At 35.7% G+C, this 13,400-nt stretch overlaps 1 long non-coding RNA gene across 4 annotated transcripts in view; it reads left to right on the plus strand.

The window, feature by feature from the left end:
* Positions 1-398: 398 nt before the first annotated feature.
* The window catches only part of LOC111925633 (uncharacterized), a 54,251-nt gene continuing 41,249 nt past the window's right edge, over positions 399-13,400 (plus strand). For 2 of the 4 annotated variants that reach the window (XR_015289443.1, XR_015289442.1), the window contains exon 1: positions 399-1,945. This is a non-coding gene — a long non-coding RNA (uncharacterized LOC111925633). Of the gene's footprint in view, positions 7,384-13,400 lie in introns of all 4 variants that reach the window. The other 2 variants (XR_015289444.1, XR_015289445.1) reach the window with 2 other exon arrangements.

Genomic DNA, 13,400 nt, shown 5'->3' on the forward strand with positions numbered 1-13,400 from the left:
TAGTTTTGAAATGAATACACATAATGAAACTAGACAGGAAAATGTACATATTTTCTCTCTAGGGAATACTGCTCAGAGTTTTACATAATTGCTTCTGGCTGCTATTCTTTATTTACTTCTACCTCTCCCCATTTAAGAAAAGGATAGTTTTGTGATATCAACCGATAGAATATCACATTCTTTCATATCATGTGAACTCATAACTCTTTTTGCCTGTTATAACGAGACAAAGGAGAAAATAAGATTGATAGCACATTGTACGTGGCTGTTGTCAGCATAAGTCCCAATAAGACTGAACTGCAATTCCACAGCACAAATGCTGTTCTATTAATTTAAATAATGTTGGGCTACAATATCGTTTTATTACTGAGGCAAATTGAATTAATCACCACTTTTTTTTTTTTCCTTTCTCATGCATGATTAACTTGTTCTATGCTTTAAACAGTAAAAGTCTGGGATTTCAGAAATCATAGGAAACTGCTTTCCTCTCTTGATCACTCCAGAAAGACTCGTCTGTTTTCAGATAGAGGCTTGTCAGTGCTTTGAGGATAGTGGTGCATCCATATGGAACCATTTTTTTTTCTATTTAGATGTCAGATTCTAATTTCCTTGACCTTGAAGAAACTTTTAGCTCCAGCCCCTCTCCTTGTCCTTCTTCAATCAAATGTCATTAATTTCTTCTGACATTTGAACCTTTTGCTTCAAAAGCTGTGATCATGCAAAAACTAGTCTCTTAGTTGTTTTGGACATGATTCACTATGGCTTTAAATCTTTTTTGTTCGCAGAGTAGACAATAAAATATAATACTGTGAACCTATGCAAAACACTGATTTTAAACTCAAGTGCTCTCAGTCCTTACTAAATCAAAATTCAAGATGGAGATTTTATACTTCAGTGTACAAATCACCTTGCATTTTACCTGGACAACTGGTAATAAGTCGTAAGTGGAAAAGGAAGCTATGTGATCTGCAAAGCTAAAAAAAAAATTAACTATTTATGACCCTCATCTTTCATTTCATGTTGGTAGTTGACTCACATGTTCCCAACAGAACTCACACTGCACCAGCTTCATTGTTACAGTATAAATAATTTTTAGTAATAATATTAAAGGCAAATCTGTGTTATCTGAAAGGAACTGCAGCTAATTCAAAGAAGGAAGGCATGGTGGGTTAATCTTGGCTAAAAGCTGAGCTTGAGTTGCTCACTCCCTTCTCTCCCCTCAGCAGGAAGAGGGGATGCAATATTTTAAAATTAATTAAGAAAGCTCTGGGTCAAGATAAATACAGGAACATTTCTTACTGCAACAAATGGACTCAACTTGGGGAAAATGAATTTATTACCAATTAAAATAAACATTTACATGTAGTAGTAAACAAAAAGACAGATCTCACACGTCCAACATATAAAACCCTATTTCTTCATCCCATTCACAGGCTCAGCTTCTCCTCTGCCTTCTCCTCCAAGAAGGGCACAAGGGAAAGAGAATGAGGGGCTGTGCTCACTCCATTACACTTCAGCTCTTCCGATCCTTCCTCCTGATGCTTTTTCCTCCAGCGCGAATCGTTCCCAGGGGCTGCAGGTAAACTGAGGTCCCTGCTGGGGCCGCAGGGAAAGCCCGGCCCAGCCAGGGTCTCTCCCTGGCCGCAGGCCCATCCCTGCCGGCTCTCTGCCGGCCCCGGCCCCGCTCCCGCTGTCCCCCCGGGGCTCGCAGGGCTGTTTGTGGCTCGGTTCCCCTGGCTCAGCCCTGGCTGCCGGGCAGCGTTTTGCCCTCCCTTGGCCAGGCTTTCCCCGGGGCTCTCGCCCGCCCGCCCGTGGCTGAGGGGCTCAGCCGGGCCCAGCCCTGGGGCCGCTGCAGCCGCCGGCACCGCCTGGGGCCGGGCCGGGCAGCCCTGGCACCTGGGCACTTAAACCCTGTTCAGAGGAGGAAGGAGGCCAACAACTGACCGTAACAAGTGTTTTGTTTTGTTTTTTCTGGTTTTTGGGGTTTTTTTTTTGCTTGTTTGTGTTTTTTGTTTTGTTTTTTGTTTATCTCATTTCAAAACCTGAAATCTAGCTGGCATGTGCAGCTCCCTGAAGAGTTTTGCAAAGATTTCACTATCTGACAAGCAAATATTCAGATGGAGTTACCTACATATATAAAAAAATATGCACATTTTGTTGTACTGGACACAGAAGAAAAATTAGTATCTCACGTCTGTATTACAGAAACTGAGATCTGTGTACTTTAAATCATAATGAAGATCATTAAAAAGCAAAGCTTAAAAGTATGAAAAGGACAGAAACTTGGCAAATGGATAGTTTTATACTCTACCTGGTTGCATAATCTTTGAATGAAATACCTTTTCATATTAACAGCGTATGAGAAAATTCCTTCCAAGGTTAAGAGAAAAATAATACTTTATTTTAAAAAGAAAGCAAACTCAAAATGTTCATATTCCAGAGAAGTTTCAATATCTCTTTAGTGAGAAAATTTTGGTTGATATAAGAATATACAAATTCTTGTTCTATTCTTGTTAAGCATAAACATTTTAAGTAGAACAGCATAAGAAGAAACTTTACTTAGCATTCCTGTTTTGGGTTTTTTTCAGCTTCCTATTTAATTTGAATAACTGGCTCCTGATACCATTTGCTCCCAAAAGTGTTTGTATTTCTTTTCAGCTTTCAAATCAGTTAATTTTGATCTGCATGTGTTTCCCTTTAAATCTTTTTACTATTGAGTTTCTGGTATATTCAAAAAAGATAATTCATCCATATTTCTTCTTCTAAAAATTATCTTCTGAGGTCCTTTCTATGTTGTGGTAATTTGAAAAGTGACTTTTGCATAAATTATATGGAAATCATCTAGTCATTCCTGATTTCAGAGGAGATTTAATTCAGAGATATTTGAAACACAGGCTCTGCAAATTTGTACTGCATGATAATTAGGGCACGAAGCTCTGCATTGTATATAACTTGGCCACTTTTATCAACATGAACTTTGAATGATTTATATCTAGCACTACTAGCAGCTAGAAATAACATCCATTTATGTTTGGAGGCAGTTCCCAGCTGGTGCTAGAGCTGGAAGTACTTTAGATAGAGTGGGAGATCTTAAACTCAGTGGCTTATCGTTAAATAGTTGGATTTCAAGTTAGAATGTTATCCTGAATTACACAGAGGTAAATACTGAGCCAGGTTGAATTCTAGTGATGTCTGACAGGGCATTAATCAATTGTAAATCAATTTTTCTTCTCATGAACTAAGACAACAGGAACTGAATTTCTTTAATACAGACTACTTGTCTTTCTCAAAGTCTTTTAGCGTGATCTGTCACCATGGATTTATAAAGATATTGTGGAATAATTTTTCATAAATAACAGGTTAAATGTAGTAGACAAAGTTCTTTATGATAGCCTAAAGACCATGTTTTAGTTAGTTGCTCTATGGAAGACTGCATGGCTAAAATAAGTTGTGAATTTTTTACTACAAGAAGGCTTTATTTTGTCTTTATGTTGGGATGTGTGTTTCACAGACTGAGTGATTTTTAAGGAATTCTTAGGCTAGAGAATCAGCAGTCTAATGTGATAAAGGTGTTTCTCCTCACTTGTTAACGACTTTTTCAGAATGAGCTTGTGGGTTGTGAAAGTATTAAGTGAATTACTCTTCTTAATTACTCTGAATTAATTCAAAGGTAACCCATTACCCTTAAGCTGATTTAATTCCAAGTTGAACATCAGACTGCTGGCTTCATGAAGTGACTGCATAATTACAAAGATATTTATTGTTATTCACTATGTTACCCTGACTATTTGTAATATAGGCTGAGAACACAGGCTGTTGAACAATAATTCAACAGCATGAAAACACAACTTTTATAAGGAAATAAAAATCTAATTGTATGTCCCACATAATCAAATCATTCAGCCAAATAGGGATTAAAAGACATCTGAAAAACTAAAAAAAAAAGGGTAGCTCCACATTGAAAAGGCTATCAAGTTTCCATGCCTGATTGAAATGTTTGTCGCTTCATTTTAGTTACTGAAGATGAAGTAATTGATCATGAAAGTGAAAAAAGCTTTCGAAAATTTTTACTGAAAGATACTTCTGCAGGATGTGAATTGATGAAGTGAGGTTGGGTTGTCAAAAAACAGAGCTAAAATTCAATTAAGTCATAATCACCAACTTTTGTGTATAGTACACAGGATTGATGAATGATGAGGAATTGTCCTACAGATACAAATTTGGCTGCTGTGTTCATAGAAAGAAGCAAAGAAAGAGGAGATAATATTGTAAGTGGGAAATACGCAGGGTATTAAATGGAAAAGAAGATTGATTTTATTAGGTAGTTAGGTAATATGCAATTTGAATATCTCTGATCAGTGTGAATACAGAAAAAAGCCTATTTCTTTCTATTAGAATTTGGGATTTTTAAAAGAAGATATGCTAACTTTCTTCACATCTAATCCTCAGATATGAAGACATAAATCAGATTTTGATCAAAATTGAAAACATTTTAAAACGTTCTTAAAATTAATAGGATTGGTAAGTTTTTAGACAAAATGAGTCTGTAATTTAAATGCATTAAGAGAAACTAATCACAAATATACTTTCCCTTAATCATTCATGGGAAAAACTCTTAAGATCCAATTTCTGATAAAAGTAGGATTTGAAATAAAGTAAAGCAAACAGTTTTGTAAGTAAACTTGGTTTTGTACAGTCCTATATTATTAGTTTCTAAAATAAATTTTTCAAATAAGCATTTTTACCTCCATATGGCTGTTCCATGTAATGTCCCAGCATTGTGTTGAACACCAGCAGGAAGAAGGTAAAACAAATTCTGAAGTGCCATTATGATCACTGATACTTCATACTTCTGTGTAAGTAACTTTCTGTGTACATATGTACATTCATTCCTTTCAAAACACACCTTCTACAAACACAGGTAAAGGCTTAACTTCACATTTACTGTTATTCCCAGTTTGTCAATCCCATCTTTAATAGTCCCTGCTAACATTTTTAACATCTATTTCAAAGTATTTTTTTTCACTGAAGATGGTAGCTTTGCGCAGCAAAATACTGGGGTTAGTTATATATTTAGGAGAAGATAAAGAGAAGCTCCAGTGAACTGAAGCTACATACATAGCTAATTTTTCTGTTTGTTTTTGGTTTTGTTTTCTGTTTAGTTTTTACTGGCCATTAATAAAAACTCAAGATGTGTCCCTCTATTTCCAACATCTGACTCACAGATTGGAATAACTGAGTTACAGGCCAGAGCCAAACAGAGGAATTGTTGTTGGACATAGACAGAAAAGTTCACAAGTTCCTATCTGGACAAAAAGTAGACATAAGTTTTCTTAAGCTGTTTTATGTTGGGTTTGGGAATTTGTAAATGCAGATGATAAAGAATGTAATCACAAGTAAATCTGCTTATATCTTCTTGCCACTTGTTTGAAATCTTATTTCACATTAAATGAAGCTCAGTCTTGGCACTTCATCAAAATCCAAGTACCAAAAATAGGTTTATGCCAAGCAGTAGGTGTTCACCTCATACAGATAGAAGGAGATATAAAATTTAAGATTTCACATAGGTATTTTATTGTGTCACACCTGGTCACCTGTTTTGTATTGGTACCTTCCATCTGTATCTTGTGCCTCTCAGCCATGAAGAAAAGAGATGGGAAATGAAACTATCTGAATAAAATCTACCCCTGAGGACCTTTGCTGTAAAAATTTTTAAAATGTGATTGCTGTAGCATTGGGAAGGAGGGATTAAGAAAGTCTGAGTGGTAAAATTGTCTTGTTCCTATCATTTTCACCACAGAATAACACAGAGAAAATTAATTTAAAATTAGTTGTAAAAATAATAAACAAGGAAAAAAACCCCAAACACATTTGAATAATATCTGTATTTTGAAGTACTACTTTTTAAAAAATAAAATAGTAATTCAACTTAAACATTCTATATCCTAAAAGTGTCTCTTTTTTTGACAAAGTTTAACCTGTCTTTCCTTAACCTGTCAGTGTGTTGTTCTAAACCTTTATTCCCTTTTTAATTTGCTATCACTCCAATTTTATTTTGTCTTTATTTTATATTTATAGTACAATAAGAAAAGATACAAGGCAATTGATACCTAAATTTCAGTGAATATGATGCTCCTTGGAAAGAAACAAAGCATCCCCAGAAATCAACTAATTCATGTAGCGAAAGAAGCTGAGGATAAGATAAAAAAGGAGGAAGATGAGTTTAATCAAAATACTATGACTTCCATTTAAATTGCTATATTTTCTGAAAGACATAGAAGATGACAATAAATCTTATATATGTTTTAGACAACATCTCATTTACTAAGTTAACGTAGAGTGCTAAAAATATAACATCAATAACAATTCTCCTTGTCTAGGAAAAGACATGTTCCATTCTTTTTCCTGATGACATATATACCAAGAGCATAACTCTGAATAATTGTGAGAATAAAACTTTCTTTTACAAGCACATTTGAAGTATACAGGACTGAAGCAAAATTGTAAAAGTAGTTCTAGCTGACACCACTTTGTCTACTGAAGCTTGCTTATTTAATTTGTTTGCTATCACTATGTGACTCTAATGAGTTTCGCTTTAATGACATATGTATAATAAAAATTCCTTTTACTAGAATCCCCATCTCTGAGGGAGATGCCTGTATATTTCTCTCTTTTCTGTGCTTGGTAATAAATTATAAAATTAGGATGACAGAATTATTAAGAGTAATATTTTCCTGTTGTGTAATTCAATATTTATTCTCATTTATCTTCTTGTGTTAGCACTTTTAAAAATATGAATCCAGCTCTTCTTCCAGAAGATGAGTTATTTAGCATCTAGCTGACAGCTGATAGTCAACTTTTTTTTTTTATAATATGAAAGAATTATCACTATGTCAGTAGAAGGTGATTCTTTCTCTCTCCTCAAGTTTCTGTTTGTACGTAATTCATCTGACAATGATTTAATGGGACCACCTTAAAAATATAATTTTGTGTCCTACTGATATTCATTAATGGATACAAGCCTAAAGGAAAGCCAACTTGCTTGCTTCCTTCCTTTTTCCCAATTTTTTAAGAAATATTTCCCTCTGTTTTTTTTTTCCCCACATATTAAGGACTAGGTTGTTATGTTGTTGGTGGATAATGCATCAGGAAAGAAACCTGATTTAGCTGGATTATGCCCTTAATGATCAAATGTTTGTCACCATTTATGAGCAGCGAGTAGACTGGGTGGACTCAGACCCCAGAACAGTTCAATGAGTGTTATATAAGCAATTTTAGGAGTCAATAACTTCTGTGTTCTTTAAGGGAGACGGCATGAGGCAGAAGGAGGTCAGCAAGGTGGGTCTGCCCACAGGCAGTATGCAGCTGCGACCTGGATACTGGGTATGTGGAGAACTCTGGCCCTCTCCCCATACTCTGTCCTGAGTGGTTCTGTCCTTGATACCCTGAAGCCTTCCTCTGCTGACTGATGAAATTGGCTATTGGATTCCATAAGGAATACCCAAATCCCAACTGGGTCACAAATGTTCTCAAGGCACTGTACACTGACCAGGCGTCTCCAAGACTCTCCACAGCTTTGCAACTGCTCCAGAAAGTGGTGGGTTGTGTGTAAACTGCAGGAACTCCTCTCTTGTACCAAATTGCCTTCCCCAGGCTATAGGGTTAGCAAGAGATCATATAGCTTTATGTGCTACCACAGTGTCAGCCAGACCCGATCCCTGACAACCATTACAGTGCTTCAGTGCCACACTAAGAATGCATGGATACGTTTGATGGCATTGCCATTACCTGAAGTGTTTCTGCAACTTTTGTTCTGGAGACACTTACTATTCTGTATTGGGTTCATTATGACATTTTGTCTTATTAAAGAGAGAGATGAAGGCAGGCCAGCTGAAATTAATTATTTTAGAAGCTCACTCTACATGCATTTGGTTATTCCTTTCAGTGGCTCATATCAGTATAAGAAATTATGAACCTTGAATACATGGGCTCCTTAGCTTTTATTTCTAAGGCAATCCTCTGATTTACTGAACTTGCTGTGTCATACATACTCTGTTGACAAAGCTTAATGGTGAGGTCTTGAGAGAAAATATTCTTCTTCCCTTCCAGTGTTCTGTGTTTACCTACTTCTTTGATCTTTGAAACTCTTTGATATCATGTGAAGGAGGAGGCGGATCAAAGAAATGTCAAAACAAGTGATGGAAAATTGACAAAGCAGTAGATCTACTGTGACAAGAAAATGATATTAGATTTATTCAATAATAGTATATACCAGACTCTTTCTAATGCTGATATAATAATTGAAATGGAGGGGATATGAAGGACTGGGCTTGTGGCTAAGTAGAAGTGATCTAGCTGTTAGTCACAGCTCTTTAACACCATCCAGATAGATTTTCTGGTAGTATCGGCTGCCTTAGAGTATGTTACCTTCTTGTGCAGTGGATGGGTTGTAATTTAATGATAATTTAGAACTGTGTTATAGGGAGTTTAAGTAATTTTTGTGGGTAAGAGAAGCACAAAGCCATTAAATATTAAACCTGCCTAAAATTAGTAGACAGGATGTATTCATTAAGAAATAGTAATATGTAGATGTAGCCATCATTTAGGAGTAATTTAACACAAGTAGCATATTGTGTTGGCATATTTCCATTTCACATCATTAGTTTAACAGCTATAAAGCAGCAAGGAACACACTATCAATGTACTCTTTGCTGCCATTATGTTTTGGGCTGCAGGTCTCTTAAATCTGGATTTACACAGCTTTGCTTTCAAAAATTTTCGGACTTAAACTCTTAGTGAAAGCTATAATGAAACTGTCACTTTCTGTTTGAATTAATATACAGATGATACTAAATATATTTACATTTTAATTCTGAGTCATTTTAATGTCAATTTCGTTTTAAATTTCTTCAGCTGAATCAGTAGAATCCTTTTTGAACTTCTCATAATTGTGTTCAGGTTCACATGGCAATTTAACCTTTACAAATATCACCATTTGAAGAGGGGGAAACGTACCTAAACCACTAGAAAAAAAATCAGGAAGTTACAATAAAATAGTCATCCAGCAGCACTGTTTCATAATTCTTAATATTCACCTGACAGCCAAACTTGGGTTTCATAATTGGCTTTTTTTGATAAGACTGCTATTCAGAGAAAAAGAAGACATGGGTAATTAAACAGGTGAAAGAAGCGGTTTTATTTGGTTGTCTGCAGTTCCAAGAAGTGAAATGCACACAAAGGAGAAAAATATTTTTAATCCACATACTCCTCTCAGAAATAAAACATAATAATAATAATAGTAAAGAAAACCAAACCACTCAAAGCCAAGATAGAGGGATTATTGTCTGTACAAAGTACCTGAAAAATAAAATGGGATTTCTAAAAAAAGGTCTATTTTCTAAGACTGCAAATATGTTGTGAATTTATGCTATCATATTTAGAAGAGTATACTAAACAAATAGCTAAATGTGTAAAAAAATATTTAGTAATTAAAGATAATGCTAAATACAGGTTTTAAAAATGAGAGTGACAAAACATAAATTATTGTTTTTCAGTGGAGGTGATGAGGTTTGAAATTTTGTTGTCTTTAGATAAACTACAACGTGCAGATTTGGAATTTGATTCAAAGGCATTTCAAATTAAAAAGCATCATAACTCCTCATCAGCTGCAATCTTGCAAGAAACAGAGCTAGCACACTGTAGATCCCTTTTACATAGAGCAAAAACATATTCGTATAAAAGGGCAGATACTCCTACTTCATTCTCTGTTAGCAAGGGTACAAGGGTGCAAATGATTGCAATATTATACTGTATTATATTATATATAATATATATTCAGTGAATTTGCAAACTCCTGTGTTTTCTACTACCAGAGTTTTAGTGGAAGGGTTCCACTTGTGCCTTCAGGAGAGGAGAGGAGTCTGAAGTACTTTAGGTGAAAAACAGAAGTAGGGAGGGGACATAAGATACATTCAGGGTAGAACACAATAGCTGCTAGATACAATAAGCCCTCTGGCCTTTGGCTCCAGAGTTCACAGCTGCAGCAACTATGCTGACTTATCTGGGACTTACTCTTCCAAAGTCTTTGCCAGGCTCTGCAAAAGGTTCAGGCAAAAGATTAACATGTTAAATTGAATTTCACAAATTCAGAATCAAAATCTTGATAACTAGCTGTTATTAATGGGAAGTTGTTTATTTCTTTTTCTCTTCCATTTGCAGAAATATTTTTCTCTCAACAATTCTAATAATTATTTTGTCCATCTTGTATTTATTCCTGCATCTAAACCTCACAATTCGCCAATTAATTTCCAGCTCACAATTGCTACATTTTAAGTGCCATTATTCATCTAGCAACTTGGGATAAAAAATCCAGATTTTGCTTCTGTTCCTCAAGCTTTTCAGATGAACTGTACCAAAACCACAAGAAAGTGTACAAGTCCCCATATTAATTATATGTGATATTGAACAATTAACAGAAACCAACCATTTGCATTTTAATAGTGTTCTAACAATCTGGTAAATGAATCCATTAATCTTTATTAGCTGAGTATCAGACACTGGACTGTAGAATTCACTGATGTGTATCAATAAAAAGAGGAATGTAAGTCATGTTTGAAATAATTTTTCCAGCAAAAACTATAAGTAGTCAGCCAAGCTTGACGAACATGATATAAGATACTATCTAAACTCACATTAAGAAAAAAAGCAGAAGGTGGTAGGTTTAAATAATACGATGTCTGTCACACAAAACTAGTGGCTAGATCATCAAAATACTTCCCATCTACCTTTAGGATACTAAGATAAAAAAATGTTAGGGAATTAGAATGTGGCTGTGCTAAAGAAGGTCAGACTGCTGCTGATTTATCATCTAGAATAAATCAAGAACAGAAGAACAGAAGAACAACATGAAGTATATTTATTAGTGTGAGGAGATATCTTATTATTTTCTCCCACAGGTCTTGTTGCTGGATTTGCATTTTCTTTTATGCATTATAGTCACAGTCACACAACCAGAAGTTAATCATTAAATAACCTATTTTAAACGGAGGTCTTTGTTTCTGCAGAGGTCTTGATGTTTTCACCTCTAAAGATGTGATTTAAATGCCTATGTGATTGTTTGCAGTGTTTGCAACTGTACTTATTCTTTCATTGCTGCTTAGTTTTCAATTAATCACTTCTCAGAGGAATTACAGGAGCAGCAAATTTTCAGCACCTCTGCACTACCCAAGGAAAGCAACTTTAGTCCCATTTCTTCCCTGATACTGAGGTGAAAACTGAATAAATGGGGAACAGCAGAAAATAACATATCCATACCTTTTTCCCTAAAAAGTTGTTGAGTCTATTTTGCTCATGAAAATAATCATTAAGAGATCTCCCTCTCTGTAGTTCAACCCACAAACTTTTCCAGCTGATTTCTTCCATCCTCTTCCATTCTGTAAAGGAGGGGGAGTGAGAGAGCGTCTGGGTGTGCATCTAGCAGCTAATCAAGGTCAACTCACCACAAAAGATTGACATCTAATTTTTTTTAATAGCATATGGAATATGAAACTGGTATTTTTATTGAACTTAAACTATTAAACTCCCTAACTATCTTAACTGGTAGTGGTTTGCTAATAGTAAATAGTAGCTAAATACGTAGATCTCCACAGGCTTGAGAGGTGGTCCCAAGGGAACCTCATGAAGTGTGATGTCCTGCAGCTGTCAGGATGGGACAGTCCCAAGCACAAATACAGGCTGTGCAGAGAACGGACCGACAGCATGCCTGAGGAGAAGGACTTGGGGTGGTGCTGACAAGAACATAGATGTGACCCAGCAATGTGCTCTTGCAGCACAGAAAACCAAATGTATTCTGAGCTGCATTGGAAGAACCATTACCAAATATCAGGGAGGTGATTTTTTTACTTTTCCTTTTACTCCATTCTCAACACACCCCATAGAGAATCTGTGTTCAGCTCTGGGACTCCAAATGTAAGGACTGGGACCTGTTGGAGTGAACACAGTGGAGGGCCGAAAAGATGATCAGAGGCCTGGAACACTGTAAGTAAGGACAGCCTGAAAAAGCTGAATCTGTTCAGATAGAGAAGAGGAGGCCCTGGGGAGACCTGTTTTCAGTCTTCCAGTACCTAAAGAGGCCTACAAGGAAGCTGGAAAGGGACCTTTAAGAAGGACATGTATTGAGAGGACAAAGGGGAATGTTTAAACTTGGAAGAGGGTAGGTTTAAATTAGATATATGGAAGAAATTCTTTACTGCAAAGGTGGTGAGGCAATGGAGCAGGTTGTCAGAAGTAGTGTATGTCCTGTCCCTGGAAATGTTCATGGTCACATTGGATGGGGCTTTGAACAAACTGGCCTAATGAAGGTGTCCCTACACATGGAACCTGATGTTATTTTTAAGCTGCCTTCCAACCCAAGCCATTCTATGATTCTCTGAAGTTAAGATATTAATTTTTTAGAATTATGTGCATCACTCTTTTGAATTTCATCTGCCTCTTTGCTTCTGAATAATACATCTTTTAGGGTCCTACTGCAATTTTTCATGCCTGGTTCTCATTCTTCATACCCTGCATAATTCATTCATCAATACATTTATTGGACATTGCTAGTTGTTTTCAGGTTATCTAGAAATTATTTGATATAATAGACAACATGTCACAGGATATATCTCTGGGAAGGCTGACAGTGACTTCATCCACTGAAGGAAAAGGCCACTTGTTCCTAAGACTGGTTCCTCTCTTTTTTCTGGATTATTTCTCCCACTCAAACACTTTTGCTATTTTGATATGATTGCCTATTTTGCAGGAAGCTTATGCATACTTGAGTCACTTGAGATTATTTAACAAGCTTAGACTTCAAAAATGAACCACATAATAACCTTTAAAACTAAAGTTTGACTTAAAACCATTTCATAAGTTACTAGCCTGTGAATAGTAACACAACAAGAAAATAAAGCTTAGAGTACATTATTTTCCTGCAGGTTTTAGTGTATATATATATATATATTTTTTCCTAAGGATAAAGGATGGGAAATGTAAAGCTCCCTTTATCATTATTTTTCTTCCTTATGCTTGTTATTGCTATCCCTTCCAAAACAGTTACTGCTAAGTTTGTATTTTTAACTTTTGTATCCTTTGCATTCAAAAGTCATGGTTGTGGGCACGTTATGCAAAACATTATGCCCTGACTTAAAAGACTGGATACAGGGATGAATACTTATACATGTTGTTACCTAAAAACAAAAAGAGGCACCAAAGAATGGAATTTACCTGAAATTTTGGGTTGACATAGAATTAGGAAAATTGTCTCTTTATAGAATCTTACCAATCACTGTCTTCCTGTTTATATTTTCTTACAGAACTGAGTAACATAATGGTATCATGGGCTTTAATATTGGCTTTCACTT

This window comes from Cyanistes caeruleus, chromosome 1 (assembly GCF_971803275.1).
Source record: "Cyanistes caeruleus chromosome 1, bCyaCae1.hap1.1, whole genome shotgun sequence".
Classification (NCBI taxonomy): Eukaryota; Metazoa; Chordata; class Aves; order Passeriformes; family Paridae; genus Cyanistes; species Cyanistes caeruleus.